The sequence below is a fragment of the Cherax quadricarinatus genome, chromosome 82, assembly GCF_038502225.1.
Source record: "Cherax quadricarinatus isolate ZL_2023a chromosome 82, ASM3850222v1, whole genome shotgun sequence".
NCBI classification, from domain to species: domain Eukaryota; kingdom Metazoa; phylum Arthropoda; class Malacostraca; order Decapoda; family Parastacidae; genus Cherax; species Cherax quadricarinatus.
This window is the reverse complement of record NC_091373.1, coordinates 1,551,323-1,573,996: the sequence shown is the minus strand read 5'-3', so window position 1 is coordinate 1,573,996 and position 22,674 is coordinate 1,551,323.

The following is a 22,674-nucleotide window of genomic DNA, read 5'->3' as shown; positions in this document are numbered from 1 at the left end:
AGGGAGAGGCAAACTGATTTACTATGCCAAATGGATTTGTATATAGTGTGATGATATTTTTCTAATTGTATCGTCTATTTGTAAGCTGAACATCGTTTTTCGAGAACAAAATATTACGCTCAGTTTTTTTCCTCCTATTAGTTGGCTATTCAGCGTAAATAAGGAACACGTATTGATGAAATACGTCTTGTGCTGGTGAACCGGACAACTTTATTGGCTTATTAAGTCAACTCAAATAAAAAGCGTATTTCATTAATACGAAAAATAATATAATTTTGGGTTTAATAAAGGTGACAGTGTCATCAGTTGTTAATATATCATGGGGTAGTATTACTTACTTTATTCTCCTTTCCCCCTCCCGTTATTCCCTCCTATCGCTTCCTCTCTCTCCTCCATTCTCTTGTGAGGGGGGGGGGGGGGCGGACACACCCTGTTTGGAAAACGCCATAAAAGGAATTACCGATCGATTCCTAAGCCATTGAATTTTGATCACATTTTGCACGGTTATAATTAAACGTAGCGTGGGGAAGCTGAGGTTGAGATGACACCCCTTGACACCCACCCTCCCTGTGTGTACCCTTGACACCCACCCTCCCTGTGTGTACCCTTGACACCCACCCTCCCTGTGTGTACCCTTGACACCCACCCTCCCTGTGTGTACCCTTGACACCCACCCTCCCTGTGTGTACCCTTGACACCCACCCTCCCTGTGTGTACGCTTGACACCCACCCTCCCTGTGTGTACCCTTGACACCCACCCTCCCTGTGTGTACCCTTGACACCCACCCTCCCTGTGTGTACCCTTGACACCCACCCTCCCTGTGTGTACACTTGACACCCCCCCTCCCGGGTTGTACCCTTGACACCCACCCTCCCTGTGTGTGTACCCTTGACACCCACCCTCCCTGTGTGTACCCTTGACACCCACCCTCCCTGTGTGTACCCTTGACACCCACCCTCCCTGTGTGTACCCTTGACACCCACCCTCCCTGTGTGTACCCTTGACACCTACCCTCCCTGTGTGTACCCTTGACACCCACCATCCGTGTGTACCCTTGACACCTACCCTCCCTGTGTGTACTCTTGACACCCACCCTCCCTGTGTGTACCCTTGACACCCACCCTCCCTGTGTGTACCCTTGACACCTACCCTCCCTGTGTGTACCCTTGACACCCACCCTCCCTGTGTGTACCCTTGACACCCACCCTCCCTGTGTGTACCCTTGACACCCACCCTCCCTGTGTGTACCCTTGACACCCACCCTCCCTGTGTGTACCCTTGACACCCACCCTCCCTGTGTGTACCCTTGACACCCACCCTCCCTGTGTGTACCCTTGACACCCACCCTCCCTGTGTGTACCCTTGACACCCACCCTCCCTGTGTGTACCCTTGACACCCACCCTCCCTGTTTGTTCCCTTGACACACACCCTCCCTGTGTGTACCCTTGACACCCACCCTCCCTGTGTGTACCCTTTACACCCACCCTCCCTGTGTGTACCCTTGACACCCACCCTCCCTGTGTGTACTCTTGACACCCACCCTCCCTGTGTGTACCCTTGACACCCACCCTCCCTGTGTGTACCCTTGACACCCACCCTCCCTGTGTGTACCCTTGACACCCACCCTCCCTGTGTGTACCCTTGACACCCACCCTCCCTGTGTGTACCCTTGACACTCACCCTCCCTGTGTGTACCCTTGACACCCACCCTCCCTGTTTGTACCCTTGACACTCACCCTCCCTGTGTGTACCCTTGACACCCAACCTCCCTGTTTGTACCCTTGACACCCACCCACCCTGTTTGTTCCCGTGACACCCACCCTCCCCGTTTGTACCCTTGACACCCACCCACCCTGTGTGTACCCTTGACACCCACCCTCCCTGTTTGTACCCTTGACACCCACCCTCCCTGTGTGTACCCTTGACACCCACCCTCCCTGTGTGTACCCTTGACACCCACCCACCCGGTTTGTAACCTTGACACCCACCCTCCCTGTTTGTGCCCTTGACACTCCACCCTCCGTGTGTGTACCCTTGACACCCACCCTCCCTGTTTGTACCCTTGACACCCACCCTCCCTGTTTGTACCCTTGACACTCACCCTCCCTGTGTGTACCCTTGACACCCACCCTCCCTGTTTGTACCCTTGACACCCACCCTCCCTGTGTGTACCCTTGACACCCACCCTCCCTGTTTGTACCCTTGACACCCACCCTCCCTGTGTGTACCCTTGACACCCCCCCTCCCTGTTTGTACCCTTGACACCCACCCTGTTTGTACCCTTGACACCCATGTCTACCCTACGTCCTTATTTTTCACGTGTTTCTTAATAGTTCATATTCTTATTTCTTTTTCATTTTAATTTAGAACTTAGGCAGGAAAAGTGCGTGATAATCTTCGCCTGGAAGATTCTGGAGGGACACGTGTGCAACACCTGGCAATGTTTATTGCCGACAATAAAGATACCCAAATGTTGCATATGTGTTGCATTCATCAGCCTGTCGGTACAGCGTAGCATCAGTATTTCGTTTATGGAAGTATTGGTTCCAAACCTGCACACTGGAATCAAGACAGTAGATATGAAAACAAGGAAGTTGGCAGACAAGGCACGATAACCTCAGAAAAGTTAACCCTTTTGGGGCCTAGTCCCTAGGCCTTTTGTGTATCCATATGCTCTTTCGCTACTGTCCACAGGATGGATATGAGGTGCACAAGAAACTTGTCACTGCCGTTCACGGGATGGATATGAGGTGCCCAAGAAACTATCCACTGCCGTTCACGGGATGGATATGAGGTGCCCAAGAAACTATCCACTGCCGTTCACGGGATGGATATGAGGTGCACAAGAAACTAGCCACTGCCGTTCACGGGATGGATATGAGGTGCCCAAGAAACTAGCCACTGCCGTTCACGGGATGGATATGAGGTGCCCAAGAAACTAGCCACTGCCGTTCACGGTATGGATATAAGGTGCACAAGAAACTAGCCACTACCGTTCACGGGATGGATATAAGGTGCACAAGAAACTAGCCACTGCCGTTCACGGGATGGATATGAGGTGCCCAAGAAACTAGCCACTGCCGTTCACGGGACTGATATAAGGTGCACAAGAAACTAGCCACTGCCGTTCACGGGACTGATATAAGGTGCACAAGAAACTAGCCACTACCGTTCACGGGACTGATATAAGGTGCACAAGAAACTAGCCACTACCGTTCACGGGACTGATATAAGGTGCACAAGAAACTAGCCACTACCGTTCACGGGACTGATATAAGGTGCACAAGAAACTAGCCACTACCGTTCACGGGATGGATATAAGGTGCACAAGAAACTAGCCACTACCGTTCACGGGATGGATATAAGGTGCACAAGAAACTAGCCACTGCCGTTCACGGGACTGATATAAGGTGCACAAGAAACTAGCCACTACCGTTCACGGGACTGATATAAGGTGCACAAGAAACTAGCCACTGCCGTTCACGGGATGGATATAAGGTGCACAAGAAACTAGCCACTGCCGTTCACGGGATGGATATAAGGTGCACAAGAAACTAGCCACTACCGTTCACGGGACTGATATAAGGTGCACAAGAAACTAGCCACTACCGTTCACGGGATGGATATAAGGTGCACAAGAAACTAGCCACTACCGTTCACGGGATGGATATAAGGTGCACAAGAAACTAGCCACTGCCGTTCACGGGACTGATATAAGGTGCACAAGAAACTAGCCACTACCGTTCACGGGACTGATATAAGGTGCACAAGAAACTAGCCACTGCCGTTCACGGGATGGATATAAGGTGCACAAGAAACTAGCCACTGCCGTTCACGGGATGGATATAAGGTGCACAAGAAACTAGCCACTACCGTTCACGGGACTGATATAAGGTGCACAAGAAACTAGCCACTACCGTTCACGGGATGGATATAAGGTGCACAAGAAACTAGCCACTACCGTTCACGGGATGGATATAAGGTGCACAAGAAACTAGCCTACAGTACCGACAAATTAAGGAATGAGACACATGTACAACACTGGTATCTTTAATACCGGAACTTTTCGCTTACGCAGTAGGCTTCTCTAGAATACAGAGGTGACTAAATTGAAGACAAGAGAAGCAGCGGAGAGAGAAATATGTGATCAGTCCGTCCATCTGCCTTGAGGTACTAGTTTTTAGGTGGTCAGTCCCTCAGCTCCATGGTCTCAATCAAGGGTGTGAGGAGTACGCTAAGAGAAAACTCAGTATAAGCTTCATTCATTCAGCAGACACATAGCTGTTCTCAAGATCGGACTTAGTAAGTTCAAGTCAGTACTAATCAGCCAGACTCTGGTGTATTTCATCTTGTCGGTATTACATACAATTCTTGTACTACTACTACTACTACTACTACTACTACTACTACTACTACTACTACTACTACTACCTCCACCTCTTCCTGCCTATATATAGCCGTCCTGCTCCACCTCTGTTAGTGAGACTTTGTCAATGGTCCAAGTCGGACCGAAACGTCGTCGTAAGCTTCTCTCTTTTATGCTCTGGTGTATACGTTGGACTGCGACCAGCGGCCACTAACAGCCTGGTGGATCAAGCCAGCAACCACAAGGACTAGTGTGAGATCGGGCCGCGAGAACAATAACACCAGGAAGCTTAGCTCTAAGATTACGGCTTGGGGGGCGATGCGCCCCACAACTCTCAAGAGAAAATATATAATAATAATAATAATAATAATAATAATTATTATTATTATTATTATTATTATTATTATTATTATTATTATTGGTAGTAGTTGTAGTATTCATGGGTAAACAATGGTCAGTCTGGGTTCGCACAGCACCTGGGGAATTGGGGTCAATCAGATTTGATCCAAGGAAGCGGAGGGTGCTGGTACTAAAGTAACAGTATCTTAAGATTCCCCTGAATGCATTCAGAACTCAAGACTCCAGCTTATCAGATTAAGCTTTTGTTGAGACAACGTTTGTGTAAGAGTAATATGCCGAGCGAAAGGTTGGCTAGACGAAAGAAGATCGGACAAGAATACGGAGGTATCAAGCAAGAATAGAAAGGTATCAGGCTAGAATAGGGAGGTATCAAGCGAGAATAGGGAAGTAAGCTAGAATAGGGAGGTACCGAGCAAGAATGGGGAAGTAAGCTAGAATAGGGAGGTATCAAGCAAGAATAAGGAGGCATCAAGCAAGAATAGGGAGGTATCAAGCAAGAATAAGGAGGCATCAAGCAAGAATAGGGAGGTATCAAGCAAGAATAAGGAGGCATCAAGCAAGAATAGGGAGGTATCAAGCAAGAATAGGGAGGTATCAAGCAAGAATAGGGAGGTATCAGGCTAGAATAGGGAGGTTAGGTAGACTGCTTATTAAATATCTTCAGGAATGTTTAACAAGTGGTAGTATACCTGGAGAGGGTTTCGGGGGTCAACGCCCCCGCGGCCCGGTCTGTGACCAGGCCTCATGGCCGGCCGGATCAACCAGGGTGTTACTGTTGGCCACACGCAACCCGACGTACGAACCACAGCCAGGCTGGTCAGTTACTGACTTGAGGTGCCTGTCCAGCGCGTTCTTGAAGACAGCCAGGGGTCACACCACTTAACAAGTGGTGGTCATACCACTTAACAAGTGGTAGTCATACACTTAAGTGGTAGTCATACCATTTAACAAGTGGTAGTCATACCACTTAAGTGGTGGTCATACCCCTTAACAAATGGTAATCATACCACTTAAACAAGTGTTCATGATGGAGGATAATGACTCTCTGTTATAAATAAGCTCAGAGTCACTTTTTTCCGAGTCTTGATTTCTCTCTGGTAAATTACCTTCATACCTCTCAGGTAATTACCTTATCCTCGCCCCGTAAATTATAATACTGGGAATTATATACGTTGCCAGAGATAATGGAACAAGGATGAGGCTGTTATCACTTTAATTATTTTTATATTATTATTATTATTATTATTATTATTATTATTATTATTATTATTATTATTATTATTATTATCCAGTGTTATTAGTAGATGGGGATTTGAGAAGAGGATATTAGTATCCTTCCCTTCTTTTGTTCCCTTTTTTTCCTCGTTTTCCCCTCTCCCGTTCCTCTGCTTCCCCGCTCCACCCTCTCTTTCTCCCTTTCACCCCTCCACCCTTTCTTTCTCCCTTTCACCCCTCCACCCTTTCTTTCTTTCTTCCTTTCACCCCTCCTTTCCCCCTCCACCTTTCATTTCCCCCTCTAATCTTCCTTTCCCCTCTTACCTGTCCGTTTCTCCCTCCCTCCTCCCTTTTTCCTCTCCCCTTTCCTCCTCCCCTCTCTCCAGGCTTCTCTTCCTCACCTCAGCATTTGAAGGGGTGCTAGGGGAAGGAGTGGGAGGAAGGAAAGGGAGAGTTGTAAGAGAAAGAGTTTGTTGGTAGAGGGGTGAAAGGGTTTTTGAAGTTAGGTTAGGTCAGGTTTGTCAGGAAACAGGACAAGTGTTTCCTGACGCGGGTCTTAGTCATATGATGACCCACAGCTTTTGGTCATCTGATCGAGGCCTTCCCATGGCTTACCCCTCCACCCCTTTAAAAATTATGGTTATGATTATAATCAATCTTGAAAGGTGGGGATGGTGGTCGTATGGGTGTTTTTTTGAGTGGGAGGGAAGGAGGGAAGGAAGGGAAGGAGGGAGGGAAGGAAGGGAGGGAGGGAGGGAAAGGAGGGAGGGAGGGAAGGAAGGGAGGGAGGGAGGGAAGGAGGGACGTTAGGAAGATTGGCTATAAAGTCTTCACTTTTATCCTGTCTCTTTCAACTCCCTCATTATCTATTTCATTCATATTTCCCCATCATCTGACGATGGCACTGACCATCTGAGGATGGCACTGACCATCTGACGATGGCACTGACCATCTGACGATGGCGCTGACCATCTGACGATGGCACTGACCATCTGAGGATGGCACTGACCATCTGACGATGGCACTGACCATCTGACGATGGCACTGACCATCTGACGATGGCGCTGACCATCTGACGATGGCACTGATCATCTGACGATGGCACTGACCATCTGACGAGGGCACTGACCATCTGACGATGGCACTGACCATCTGACGATGGCACTGACCATCTGACGATGGCACTGACCATCTGAGGATGGCACTGACCATCTGACGATGGCACTGACCATCTGACGAGGGCACTGACCATCTGGCATAAGAACATAAGAACGAAGGAACACTGCAGAAGGCCTACTGGCCCATGCGAGGCAGGTCCAAGTCTCCTACCGGCTTAAGCCAATGCACCCAACCTAGTCAGGTCAGGTCACATTGACTTAAGGGAGGAACACGGCAACCGACGTGGTAGCACAAGCTATCAGGTCTAACTCACACCCACCCACATCTACTCATGTATTTATCCAACCTATTTTTAAAGCTACACAACGTTCTGGCCTCTATAACGGTACTTGGGAGTTTGTTCCACTCATCCACAACTCTATTACCAAACCAGTACTTTCCTATATCCTTCCTGAATCTGAATTTTTCCAACTTAAAACCATTGCTGCGAGTCCTGTCTAGGCTAGATATTTTCAGCACACTATTTACATCCCCTTTATTTATTCCTGTCTTCCATTTATACACCTCAATCATATCCCCCCTAATTCTACGTCTTTCTAGAGAGTGCAGTTTCAGGGCCCTTAGTCTATCCTCATAGGGAAGGTTTCTGATACATGGGATCAACTTTGTCATCCTCCTTTGTACATTTTCCAGAGAATTTATATCCATTCTGTAATACGGTGACCAAAACTGTGCAGCATAATCTAAATGAGGCCTAACCAAGGATGTATAGAGTTGAAGAACAACCTGAGGACTCCTATTATTTATGCTTCTTGATATGAAGCCAAGGATTCTATTAGCTTTATTGCGAACACTTATGCACTGTTGTCTTGGTTTCAGATTACTGCTAACCAGCACTCCTAAATCTTTTTCGCAATCCGTAATATTAAGATCTACATTATTTAGTTTATATGTGGCATGGTTATTGTCCTGTCCAACATTTAGAACTTTGCATTTGTCTATATTAAACTGCATCTGCCACTTCTCCGACCACTGCATCAGTCTATTCAAATCTTCCTGGAGTGCTCGAATGTCCTCGTCAGAATGAATTCGACGGCCTATTTTGGTGTCATCGGCAAACTTGCCGATGTCGCTCTTTATGCCCTCATCTTTATGCCCTCTTTATGCCCTCATGCCATCTGACGATGGCACTGACCATCTGACGATGACACTGACCATCTGACGATGGCAATGACCATCTCACGATGGCACTGACCATCTCACGATGGCACTGACCATCTCACGATGGCACTGACCATCATCTTACGATGGCACTGACCATCTCACGATGGCACTGACCATCTCACGATGGCACTGACCATCTCACGATGGCACTGACCATCTCACGATGGCACTGACCATCTCACGATGGCACTGACCATCTCACGATGGCACTGACCATCTCACGATGGCACTGACCATCTCACGATGGCACTGACCATCTCACGATGGCATTGACCATCTCACGATGGCACTGACCATCTCACGATGGCACTGACCATCTCACGATGGCACTGACCATCTCACGATGGCACTGACCATCATCTCACGATGGCACTGACCATCTCACGATGGCACTGACCATCTCACGATGGCACTGACCACCTCACGATGGCACTGACCATCTCATAATGGCACTATTCTTTTACAGTGGCACTGCCCTCACAGGTTGGCACTGCCCACTCCCTCACGTAGCAGTTTACCTATTGACCATAGGTATTACTCCCCCTCTTGTTAATCAGAGTGAAAATCTGATTGGCACTCCCCCCGAGCTCATTTTGCCTCACAAAAATACTACCTCCACTTGATTTTTTTACGGTGAAACCAATCAGTATTTTTATTATGTACAGTTAGCTTGTGATTGTTATATACAGTCAGCTTGTTGTGATTGTTACAGTCAGCTTGTTGTGATTGTTACAGTCAGCTTGTTGTGATTGTTACAGTCAGCTTGTTGTGATTGTTACAGTCAGCTTGTTGTGATTGTTACAGCCAGCTTGTTGTGATTCTTACAGTCAGCTTGTTGTGATTGTTACAGTCAGCTTGTTGTGATTGTTACAGTTAGCTTGTTGTGATTGTTACAGTCAGCTTGTTGTGATTCTTACAGTCAGCTTGTTGTGATTGTTACAGTTAGCTTGTTGTGATTGTTACAGCCAGCTTGTTGTGATTGTTACAGTCAGCTTGTTGTGATTGTTACAGCCAGCTTGTTGTGATTGTTACAGTCAGCTTGTTGTGATTGTTACAGTCAGCTTGTTGTGATTGTTACAGTCAGCTTGTTGTGATTGTTACAGTTAGCTTGTTGTGATTGTTACAGTCAGCTTGTTGTGATTGTTACAGTCAGCTTGTTGTGATTGTTACAGTTAGCTTGTTGTGATTGTTACAGTCAGCTTGTTGTGATTGTTACAGTCAGCTTGTTGTGATTGTTACAGTCAGCTTGTTGTGATTGTTACAGTCAGCTTGTTGTGATTGTTACAGTCAGCTTGTTGTGATTGTTACAGTCAGCTTGTTGTGATTGTTACAGTCAGCTTGTTGTGATTGTTACAGTCAGCTTGTTGTGATTGTTACAGTCAGCTTGTTGTGATTGTTACAGTCAGCTTGTTGTGATTGTTACAGCCAGCTTGTTGTGATTGTTACACCCAGCTTGTTGTGATTGTTACAGCCAGCTTGTTGTGATTGTTACATTCAGCTTGCTGTGATTGTTACAGTCAGCTTGTTCTGATTGTTACATTCAACTTGTTCTGATTGTTATAGTCAGCTTGTTCTGATTGTTACATTCAGCTTGTTCTGATTGTTACAGTCAGCTTGTTCTGATTGTTACAGTCAGCTTGTTCTGATTGTTACAGTCAGCTTGTTCTGATTGTTACATTCAACTTGTTCTGATTGTTACAGTCAACTTGTTCTGATTGTTACAGTCAGCTTGTTCAGATTGTTACAGTCAGCTTGTTCTGATTGTTACAGTCAGCTTGTTCTGATTGGTACAGTCAGCTTGTTCTGATTGGTACAGTCAGCTTGTTCTGATTGTTACAGTCAGCTTGTTCTGATTGTTACAGTCAGCTTGTTCAGATTGTTACAGTCAGCTTGTTCTGATTGTTACAGTCAGCTTGTTCTGATTGTTACAGTCAGCTTGTTCTGATTGTTACAGTCAGCTTGTTCTGATTGTTACAGTCAGCTTGTTGTGATTGTTACAGTCAGCTTGTTCTGATTGTTAAAGTCAGCTTGTTCTGATTGTTATCCAATATACATATGGAATACCATTTTTTTTTGGCAAATATATAACACTAACTTTGAAGGCCTTTTCAATTTTAAATGCATATTTATTTTTCAATTTCATTTACCGAGAAACTCGCACTGTATCGAGAAGGTTTATAAGAGAGTTTACTGTATTATTTTAGATGTTAAATGCTGTTTAATGTTACTCTGGTTTAGAGGTAAAATAATTATGTTGTGGACTCAACTAACATTGTTAGGTCGTGTTGTGGTCTCAGACCACTAACACCACAGTATGTTAGGTCGTGTTGTGGTCTCAGACCACTAACACCACAGTATGTTAGGTCATGTTGTGGTCTCAGACCACTAACACCACAGTATGTTAGGTCATGTTGTGGTCTCAGACCACTAACACACAGTATGTTAGGTCATGTTGTGGTCTCAGACCACTAACACCACAGTATGTTAGGTCATGTTGTGGTCTCAGACCACTAACACCACAGTATGTTAGGTCGCGTTGTGGTCTCAGACCACTAACACCACAGTATGTTAGGTCATGTTGTGGTCTCAGACCACTAACACACAGTATGTTAGGTCATGTTGTGGTTTCAGACCACTAACACCACAGTATGTTAGGTCGTGTTGTGGTTTCAGACCACTAACACACAGTATGTTAGGTCATGTTGTGGTCTCAGACCACTAACACCACAGTATGTTAGGTCATGTTATGGTTTCAGACCACTAACACACAGTATGTTAGGTCATGTTGTGGTCTCAGACCACTAACACCACAGTATGTTAGGTCATGTTGTGGTCTCAGACCACTAACACACAGTATGTTAGGTCATGTTGTGGTCTCAGACCACTAACACCACAGTATGTTAGGTCATGTTGTGGTCTCAAGATGAGACACAGTATGTTAGCAGTGTGGTTAGACCAGTATGATTAGCAGTATGTTAGGTCATGATGTGGTCTAGTACACACTATGTTAGGTCATGTTGTGAGTCCAGTATCATAACACCAGTATGTTAGTCAGTATGGTGAGCCAGTATACACCACAGTATGTAGTATGTTGTGTTAGACCACTACACATGATGTTAGAGTCATGATGTGAGCCAGACCATGAGACACAATGAGTATGTAGCCAGTATGGATGTGACCATTATTGAACATATGATGTAGGCCAGTATATGGAGCTTATGGAGGGCTGAAACCAGTATGGATGTGAGCAGTATGATGTGAGCCAGTATGATTCCATGATGTGAGCAGTATGTGAACCATATATGAGACAAGTATGATGTAAGACAGTATGGATATGAGCTATGGATGTAGCCAGTATGGATGTGAGCAGTATGGATGTGAGCCAGTATGGATGTAAGCAGTATGGATGTGAGCCAGTATGGATGTGAGCAGTATGGATGTAGCAGTATGGATGTGAGACCAGTATGGATGTGAGCCTATGGATGTGACCAGTATGGATGTGAGCCAGTATGGATGTAGACAGTATGGATGTGAGCAGTATGGATGTGAGCCAGTATGGATGTGAGCAGTATGGATGTAGCCAGTATGGATGTGAGCCAGTATGGATGTGAGCCAGTATGATGTGAGCAGTATGATGTGAGCAGTATGGATGTGAGCCAGTATGGATGTGAGCCAGTATGGATGTGAGCAGTATGATGTAGCCAGTATGGATGTGAGCCAGTATGATGTGAGCCAGTATGATGTAGCCAGTATGGATGTAGCCAGTATGGATGTGAGCCAGTATGGATGTGAGCCAGTATGGATGTGAGCCAGTATGGATGTGAGCAGTATGGATGTGAGCCAGTATGGATGTGAGCCAGTATGGATGTAGCCAGTATGGATGTGAGCCAGTATGGATGTGAGCCAGTATGGATGTGAGCCAGTATGGATGTGAAGCCAGTATGGATGTGATGTAGCCAGTATGGATGTAAGCCAGTATGGATGTGAGCCAGTATGGATGTGAGACAGTATGGATGTGAGCCAGTATGGATGTGAGCCAGTATGGATGTGAGCCAGTATGGATGTGAGCCAGTATGGATGTGAGCCAGTATGGATGTGAGCCAGTATGGATGTGAGCCAGTATGGATGTGAGCCAGTATGGATGTGAGCCAGTATGGATGTGAGCCAGTATGGATGTGAGCCAGTATGGATGTGAGACAGTATGGATGTGAGCCAGTATGGATGTGAGCCAGTATGGATGTTAGCCAGTATGGATGTAAGCCAGTATGGATGTGAGCCAGTATGGATGTGAGCCAGTATGGATGTGAGCCAGTATGGATGTGAGCCAGTATGGATGTGAGCCAGTATGGATGTGAGCCAGTATGGATGAGCAGTATGGATGAACCAGTATGATGTGAGCAGTATGGATGTGAGCCAGTATGGATGTAGCCAGTATGGATGTGAGCCAGTATGGATGTGAGCCAGTATGGATGTGAGCCAGTATGAGATGTGAGCCAGTATGGATGTGAGCCAGTATGGATGTGAGCCAGTATGGATGTGAGCCAGATATGGATTGAGCCAGTATGGATGTGAGCCAGTATGGATGTGAGCCAGATATGAGATGATGAGCCAGTATGGATGTGAGCCAGTATGGATGTGAGCCAGTATGGATGTAGCCAGTATGGATGTGAAGCAGTATGGATGTGAGCCAGTATGGATGTGAGCCAGTATGGATGTGAGCCAGTATGGATGTGAGCCAGTATGATGTAGGTAGATGGAGCCAGTATGGATGTGAGCCAGTATGATGTGAGCCAGTATGGATGTGAGCCAGTATGGATGTGAGCCAGTATGGATGTGAGACCAGTATGGATGTGAGAGCAGTATGGATGTGAGCAGTATGGATGTGCAAGTGACATGGATGTGAGCAGTATGGATGTGAGCAGTATGGATGTGAGCCAGTATGGATGTGAGCCAGTATGGATGTGAGCCAGATGATGAGCCATATGATGAGCCAGTATGGATGTGAGCCAGTATGGATGTGAGCCAGTATGGATGTGAGCCAAAGTATGATGAGCCAGTATGGATGTGAGCCAGTATGGATGTGAGCCAGATGGATGTAGCAGTATGGATGTGAGCAGTATGGATGTGAGACAGTATGGATGTGAGCATATGATGTGAGCCAGTATGGATGTGAGCCAGTATGGATGTGAGCCAGTATGGATGTGAGCCAGTATGGATGTAAGCCAGTATGGATGGTAGCCCGTATGGATGTGAGCCAGATGATGGAGCATAGGATGTAAGCCAGTATGGATGTGAGCCAGTATGGATGTGAGCCAGTATGGATGTAAGCCAGTATGGATGTGAGCCAGTATGGATGTAAGCCAGTATGGATGTAAGCCAGTATGGATGTGAGCCAGTATGGATGTGAGCCAGTATGGATGTAAGCCAGTATGGATGTAAGCCAGTATGGATGTGAGCCAGTATGGATGTGAGCCAGTATGGATGTGAGCCAGTATGGATGTGAGCCAGTATGGATGTGAGCCAGTATGGATGTAAGCCAGTATGGATGTGAGCCAGTATGGATGTGAGCCAGTATGGATGTGAGCCAGTATGGATGTGAGCCAGTATGGATGTGAGCCAGTATGGATGTGAGCCAGTATGGATGTGAGCCAGTATGGATGTAAGCCAGTATGGATGTGAGCCAGTATGGATGTAAGCCAGTATGGATGTGAGCCAGTATGGATGTGAGCCAGTATGGATGTAAGCCAGTATGGATGTGAGCCAGTATGGATGTGAGCCAGTATGGATGTGAGCCAGTATGGATGTGAGCCAGTATGGATGTGAAGTATGATGTGAGCAGTATGGATGTGAGCCAGTAGGGATGTGAGCCAGTATGGATGTGAGCCAGTATGGATGTGAGCCAGTATGGATGTGAGCAGTATGGATGTGAGCCAATATGAGATGTTAGCCAGTATGGATGTGAGCCAGTATGGATGTGAGCCAGTATGGATGTGAGCCAGTATGGATGTGAGCCAGTATGGATGTGAGACAGTATGGATGTGAGCCAGTATGGATGTAAGCCAGTATGGATGTGAGCCAGTATGGATGTGAGCCAGTATGGATGTGAGCCAGTATGGATGTGAGCCAGTATGGATGTGAGCCAGTATGGATGTAAGCCAGTATGGATGTGAGCCAGTATGGATGTAAGCCAGTATGGATGTGAGCCAGTATGGATGTGAGCCAGTATGGATGTGAGCCAGTATGGATGTGAGACAGTATGGATGTGAGCCAGTATGGATGTGAGACAGTATGGATGTGAGCCAGTATGGATGTGAGCCAGTATGGATGTGAGCCAGTATGGATGTGAGCCAGTATGGATGTGAGCCAGTATGGATGTGAGACAGTATGGATGTGAGACAGTATGGATGTGAGCCAGTATGGATGTGAGCCAGTATGGATGTGAGCCAGTATGGATGTGAGCCAGTATGGATGTAAGCCAGTATGGATGTGAGCCAGTATGGATGTAAGCCAGTATGGATGTAAGCCAGTATGGATGTAAGACATAGTAAAGCAGATATGGATAGGTATAATAGCTTCAGCTGAACAGCAATATGATGTACAGTATAAATCAGTGAGGACCAAGAATATGTACTAAGCATATGTGATGTAGCGCTGCTGAGCCGCTTGATGCTGAGCCAGATTGGTGCTGCTTGTTGGATGCTGCGCCAGATGTGTGCTGGCCAGCTAGTGGATGCTGAGCTGCTAGCTATGCGTGTAGCCAGTATGCTGTGAGACAGTATGGATGTGAGCCAGTATGGATGTGAGCCAGTATGGATGTGAGCCAGTATGGATGTGAGCCAGTATGGATGTGAGACAGTATGGATGTGAGACAGTATGGATGTGAGCCAGTATGGATGTGAGCCAGTATGGATGTGAGCCAGTATGGATGTGAGACAGTATGGATGTGAGCCAGTATGGATGTGAGACAGTATGGATGTGAGCCAGTATGGATGTGAGCCAGCATGGTGTGAGCCAGCATGGATGTGAGCTGTATGGATGTGAGCCAGCTAGGATGTGAGCCAGCTATGGATGCTGAGCCAGTATGCGATGTGAGCTTCAGTAAGCGTATATGGTAGTGTAATCAAAGGTTCAGCGCTGCTGACAGCTACCACTCCTCTCTCCTCTCATCTATCACACATCTGTACAGTCCTCGCACTCACGTGATGTGCTACTACTACTACTGTTGCTGCTGCTGCTGCTGCTGCTGCTGTTACTACTACTGTTATAATAATAATAATAATTAGGATTTTTGCTGTAGGTAAAAATCGTTGCCAAATTTTGTTAGCAGATTTTGGTCACTGTTTTATCTCATCCTTCAGCACGCTGGTATCACGCACACGCGTGCATACACGTACACACACACACACACACACACACATACACACACACACACACACACACACACACACACACACACACACACACACACACACACACACACACACACACACACACATACACACACAGACAAGCTCACATACTTCTTTCTTCCAATTACCGAGTTAGCTGGGTCGACAGTGATATACACAGAAGGTACCACCACCTTGCTCACTCCCGCTTTAAGATAGTAACCTCTCTCTCTCTCTCTCTCTCTTTCTCTCTCTCTCTCTCTCTCTCTCTCTCTCTCTCTCTCTCTCTCTCTCTCTCTCTCTCTCTCTAATAGTTTTCAGATCTATAGTAGGTATCACAGTACTGTAGTAGACCACTTATCCATGGTCTCTACCACTTATCCATGGCCTCTACCGCTTATCCATGGTCTCTACCACTTACACATGGTCTCTACCACTTATACCTGGAGGTTATCTCCGGATCACGCCTATGCCCGGTCCACGACCAGGCCTCCCGATGGATCAGGGCCTGATCAACTAGGCTGTTACTGCTGGCCGCACGCAGTCCGACGTACGAGCCACAGCCCGGCTGATCCGGCACCGACTTTAGGTATCTGTCCAGCTCTCTCTTGAAGGCAGCCAGGGTTTATTGGCAATTCCCTAATGCTTGATGGGAGGCTGTTGAACAGTTTTGGGCCCCAGACACTTATGGTGTTTTCTCTTAGTGTACCAATGGCGCCTACTTTTTATTGGCGGCATTTTGCATCGCCTGCCCAGTCTTTTACTTTCGTAGGGAGTGATTTCTGTGTGCAGATTTGGGACCATTCCTTCCAAGATTTTCCAAGTGTAGATTATGATATATCTCTCCCTCCTGCGTTCCAACGAGTACAAGTCAAGTGCTTCCAAGCGTTCCCAGTAGTTAAGGTGCTTGACAGAACTTATACGTGCAGTAAAGGATCTCTGTACACTCTCTAGATCTGCGATTTCACCTGCTTTGTATGGAGATGTTAATGTACAGCAGTATTCCAGCCTAGAGAGAACAAGTGATTTGAAAAGGATCATCATGGGCTTGGCATCTCTCGTTTTGAAAGTTCTCATTATCCATCCTATCATTTTCTTTGCACTTGCGATCGTGGCACTGTTGTGATCCTTGAAAGTGAGATCCTCAGACATTACTACTCCCAGGTCTCTTACATTATTTTTCCGCTCTATTGTATGGCCGGAGTCAGTAGTATACTCTGTTCTAGTTATTATCTCCTCCAGTTTTCCATAACGGAGTAGTTGGAATTTGTCCTCATTGAACATCATATTGTTTACCGTTGCCCACTGGAAAACTTTGTTTATATCTTCTTGGAGATTAACCGCATCCTCAGCAGATGACAGCCTCATGCAGATCCTAGTATCATCCGCAAAGGATGATACGGTGCTGTGGTGTATATCTCTATCTACCACTTATCTCACGGTTTCTGTCATTTATCCTATGGTCTCTATTACTTCTCCCATGTTCTCTTCTCCCATGTATCTTCCACGTTCTCTTCTCCCACGGTATCTTATTCATCTGTATCTTCTTCCACTGTCTAATCTCCCATGTTCTCCTCTCCCACGGTCTCTTCTCCCACGGTCTCTTGTCCCACGGTCTCTTGTCCCACGGTCTCTTGTCCCACGGTCTCTTGTCCCACGGTCTCTTGTCCCACGGTCTCTTCTCCCACGGTCTCTTCTCCCACGGTCTCTTCTCCCACGGTCTTTTCTCCCACGGTCTCTTGTCCCACGGTCTCTTGTCCCACGGTCTCTTCTCCCACGGTCTCTTCTCCCACGGTCTTTTCTCCCACGGTCTCTTTTATATACTACGGCTGATTAAGGTTTTTCGGGCCTCGTATGTACCTTCAGCATTTATTATCCACTCTGCCTGGCTGCTCCTCCTTCACCTTTTCTCTTCGGCTCTTTTTTTCTAGTCCTCTCTTCTTCCTCCACCCCACTTAACTTCGTTTCTTCCTCGTTTCACTCATCCGTTTCCTTTCCTTCCTCTCTGGTTGACCAGCCAGACAGAGGAGAATAGAATATTTGAGAGGACATCCAGGTATATCACAGACGTGTTCTTTGTGTTTGTTCCAAGTATCCTTCACATAATTAGGTATCCCTCAGGTATCCTTCACATAATTAGGCATCCCTCAGGTATCCTTCACATAATTAGGTGTCCCTCAGATATCCTTCGTGTATCCCTTAGCAACCCTGTGGATTTAGCGCTCAGGTTCATTCTTGTTATTCCAAGTGTATGATAACATTTATATTCACAGTCATGTATAACAATGTATGAATTAGTTGTAGTGATAAAAAGTGGGATGTAAGGATGAGAGAGAGAGAGAGAGAGAGAGAGAGAGAGAGAGAGAGAGAGAAAAAAAAAAAAGCAGCATTATGCAAGTGTTAGCTGTCATCTGTCAAATGTACTTGTCCATGGACACTAAACTTTTCTGTGAGTACGAGAGAGAGAGAGAGAGAGAGAGAGAGAGAGAGAGAGACCCATCCTGGATAGATCTGTCATTTCAGCAGAGCCTTCAACACAGGAGGGATGTGGGTGGCCTTACTGTTATGTACAAGGCCAATATTGTCAAAGTACCACACTTGGATCCACTTCGAGGACAGCGTGAAGTGAGCTTCTATACCACAAGACGGGCAGAAAGCAGCAACTTCACTCTGGCTGTACCCTTCTCCAGAACATCACTCCATCTGAGATCATACATACCCAGGATGACTCGAGTATGGAACACATTCGTACAGCATAATGATGTCAACGAGATAAAGTCAGTTGATCAAATGAAAATGCTGGCCCACAGATGGCTCCAACTTCATCCTGTTCCCTACTTGTATGTCTCATAACAATAAAAATGCTTTCAGATGAGCTGATGTAGGTAACAGCTCTTAGCTTGCCAATAAAGTTAGGAATCCTTAACCAAACCTTGTTAAACCCTGTGTAAAAAAAATCATTTATACGTATATTATAGTATGAGTGTTAATTGCCATCGGTCAAAGGCACTTGTCTATCGACACTTAGCCTTTTGAACGTAGGAGAGAGAGAGAGAGAGAGAAAGCGAAAGCGAGAGGATGGCGGGAAATGAATCTTGTAGCGAGGTCTGGCATGTTGAGTGAGGCTGGTAACCATGACAACGGGAGGTGCACAACATATCACCTGGGCTATCCTACGTTCATCTCGGCCTACCACCATATTTCTCCGCACATCTTCCTTACCCTGTGATCTAAGCCACTGCTACTACTACCCACTTTCAGTCGCGCCTGCTCGTTCTCTCTCTCTCTCTCTTTTTCTTACACAGGGTTTGACAAGGATCCCTAGCTCTGTTGACAAGCTATTTACAAGTTCAGGGTTCCTAACTTTATTTACTTACAAGCTAAGAGCTGTTACCTACATCAGCTCTCTCTCTCCCGTCTCTCCCATCTCTGCCCTCTCTTTCCTCTCTTTTCCTCCCTCCCTCCCTCTCCTCCCTCTCCTCCCTCTCCTCCCTCTCCTCCCTCTCCTCCCTCTCCTCCCTCTCCTTCCTCTCCTCCCTCTCTTTCTCTCCCTCCCTCTCCTCCATACCTCCCCACTCACTATGTTCTTCATTTAGTTACGACGGCAGCGCATCACAACACAACACAAGCAGTCGTGTGTTTTGCATGTGGTTCCCGTAAAGAGGAAAACTTAAAATTGCCTCCCTCTCGTGTATACAAAAGCCTGACTTATACGCAGCATATCGGCAGTGTAACACGGCGCCACCCTCACTGCAACTGCAACACTTCTCCGCGGAATGACTTTTTTTGACAAAACAAGATTGATTACATAGCAGTTGGCAAGACGTGGAAGAAGCGGGTGGGACAGTAAGCTCAGGTGAAACACCATCTGTTAGGTATGAAAAACGCTAATTTTGGAAGGTAAATGAGAGAGAGAGAGAGAGAGAGAGAAGCATTTGCATAGCTTTGAGTGTGTCAGTTACTCTGTCAAAGACACTTGACCTTATATATATATATATATATATATATATATATATATATATATATATATATATATATATATATATATATATATATATATATATGTCGTGCCGAATAGGCAGAACTTGCGATCTTGGCTTTAATATCAACGCTCATCTTGCCATATAGGACAAGTGAAAATTTGTGTATGCAATAATTTCGCCAAAATCATTCTGAACCTAACGGAAAAAAATGTATATCACTGTGTTTGTTTAGTATTAAATTATTGTAAACAAATCAAAAATATATTTAGTTGGGTTAGGGTAAAATAAATTGTTCTTGTTGAAATAAGGTTAGGTAAGTTTTCTAAGATTCTTTTGGAGCAAAATTAAAATTTTTTACATTAACATTAATGAAAAAATATATCTTTAAACGTATAAAAGAAAATTTCAGAAAGGACTTAATTTTGAATGAGTTCTTGCTAATTGACCAGTTTTACATATTCGGCACGACATATATATATATATATATATATATATATATATATATATATATATATATATATATATATATATATATATATATATATTTTGTGTGTAGTGTGGTTTTAGGTGTGTGTAGTACTGTGTACTCATCTAGTTGTGGTTACAGGGGTCGAGTTACAGCTCGTGTGTGTGTGAGAGAGAGCGAGAGAGAGAGAGATAGATAGAGAGAGAGAGAGAGAGAGAGAGAGAGAGAGAGAGAGAGAGAGAGAGAGAGAGAGAGACAGCAGACAAACTCATTGTCTGCCATGAGTGAAGTCGAGAGACTTCAAATCAGGTGTAAAACAAATTAACATTTAGTGAAGCCGCTATTTATACGAGGGTGGGAGTTATGTGGGAGGGAGGAGAGTGGGAGGGAGGGTGGTAAGAGGCGGAATGTGGGTGGTAGAGGAGAGTGGGATGGGGGCCTAGAGGGGGGGCCCTGATGTAAAGGTGGGAGAGGTGATTAGGGGTAGTGGATGGGGGTCGGTAATGGGAGGGAATAAGGGGGTTGCTGCTCCCACGTTAAACTCACCCACTTCACTCCCACTATCCTCTGAATGCCACTTTAAGCGGACCGCTATATTAAACGAACAGACCGCTTTAAAAGGACACGTAGATTAAACTGGAGAGAGAGAGAGGCCACTGCCCCTTTAAACAGGTGCGGAGACATGCGGAAGAGGTGAACACCACTTTAAGGCAACAGGAGCAAACAGGTAAACAGGAGGAAGTCAGTGCCCCTTTAAACAGATACTTATATAGCAAGAAGGCCAGCACCCCTTTAAACGTAAACTCGGTTTTAACAAATAACCTCGTAATAGAGAGAGAGAGTGAGAGAGAGAGAGAGGGAGAGAGAGAGAGAGAGGGAGAGAGAGGGAGAGAGAGAGAGAGAGGGAGAGAGAGAGAGAGAGGGAGAGAGAGAGAGAGAGAGCGCCTGAACCTGAGGCGCGGAAGGTGAATATATATATATATATATATATATATATATATATATATATATATATATATATATATATATATATATATATATATATATATATATGTCGTGCCGAATAGGCAGAACTTGCGATCTTGGCTTAAATAGCAACGTTCATCTTGCCATATAGGAGAAGCGAAAATTTGTGTATGCAATAATTACACCAAAATCATTCTGAACCTAACGAAAAAAATTTATTTTACTGTGTTGGTTTAGTATTAAATTATTGTAAAGAAATCTAAAATATATTTAGTTGGGTTAGGCTAAAATAAATTGTTCTTGTTATCATAAGGTTAGGTAAGTTTTCTAAGATGTTTTTGGAGCAAAATTAAAAATTTTTACATTAACATTCATGAAAAAAATATATCTTTAAACGTATAAGAGAAAATTTTAGAAAGGACTTAATTTTAAATGAGTTCTTGCTAATTGACCAGTTTTACATATTCGGCACGACATATATATATATATATATATATATATATATTATATATATATATATATATATATATATAATATATATATTGTCCATGGGGAAGTGGAAAAGAATCTTTCCTCCGTAAGCCATGCGTGTCGTATGAGGCGACTAAAATGCCGGGAGCAATGGGCTAGTAACCCCTTCTCCTGTATACAATTATTAAAAAAGAGAAGAAGAAAAACTTTATAAAACTGGGTTGCTTAAATGTGCGTGGATGTAGTGCGGATGACAAGAAACAGATGATTGCTGATGTTATGAATGAAAAGAAGTTGGATGTCCTGGCCCTAAGCGAAACAAAGCTGAAGGGGGTAGGAGAGTTTCAGTGGGGGGAAATAAATGGGATTAAATCTGGAGTATCTGAGAGAGTTAGAGCAAAGGAAGGGGTAGCAGTAATGTTAAATGATCAGTTATGGAAGGAGAAAAGAGAATATGAATGTGTAAATTCAAGAATTATGTGGATTAAAGTAAAGGTTGGATGCGAGAAGTGGGTCATAATAAGCGTGTATGCACCTGGAGAAGAGAGGAATGCAGAGGAGAGAGAGAGATTTTGGGAGATGTTAAGTGAATGTATAGGAGCCTTTGAACCAAGTGAGAGAGTAATTGTGGTAGGGGACTTGAATGCTAAAGTAGGAGAAACTTTTAGAGAGGGTGTGGTAGGTAAATTTGGGGTGCCAGGTGTAAATGATAATGGGAGCCCTTTGATTGAACTTTGTATAGAAAGGGGTTTAGTTATAGGTAATACATATTTTAAGAAAAAGAGGATAAATAAGTATACACGATATGATGTAGGGCGAAATGACAGTAGTTTGTTGGATTATGTATTGGTAGATAAAAGACTGTTGAGTAGACTTCAGGATGTACATGTTTATAGAGGGGCCACAGATATATCAGATCACTTTCTAGTTGTAGCTACACTGAGAGTAAAAGGTAGATGGGATACAAGGAGAATAGAAGCATCAGGGAAGAGAGAGGTGAAGGTTTATAAACTAAAAGAGGAGGCAGCTAGGGTAAGATATAAACAGCTATTGGAGGATAGATGGGCTAATGAGAGCATAGGCAATGGGGTCGAAGAGGTATGGGGTAGGTTTA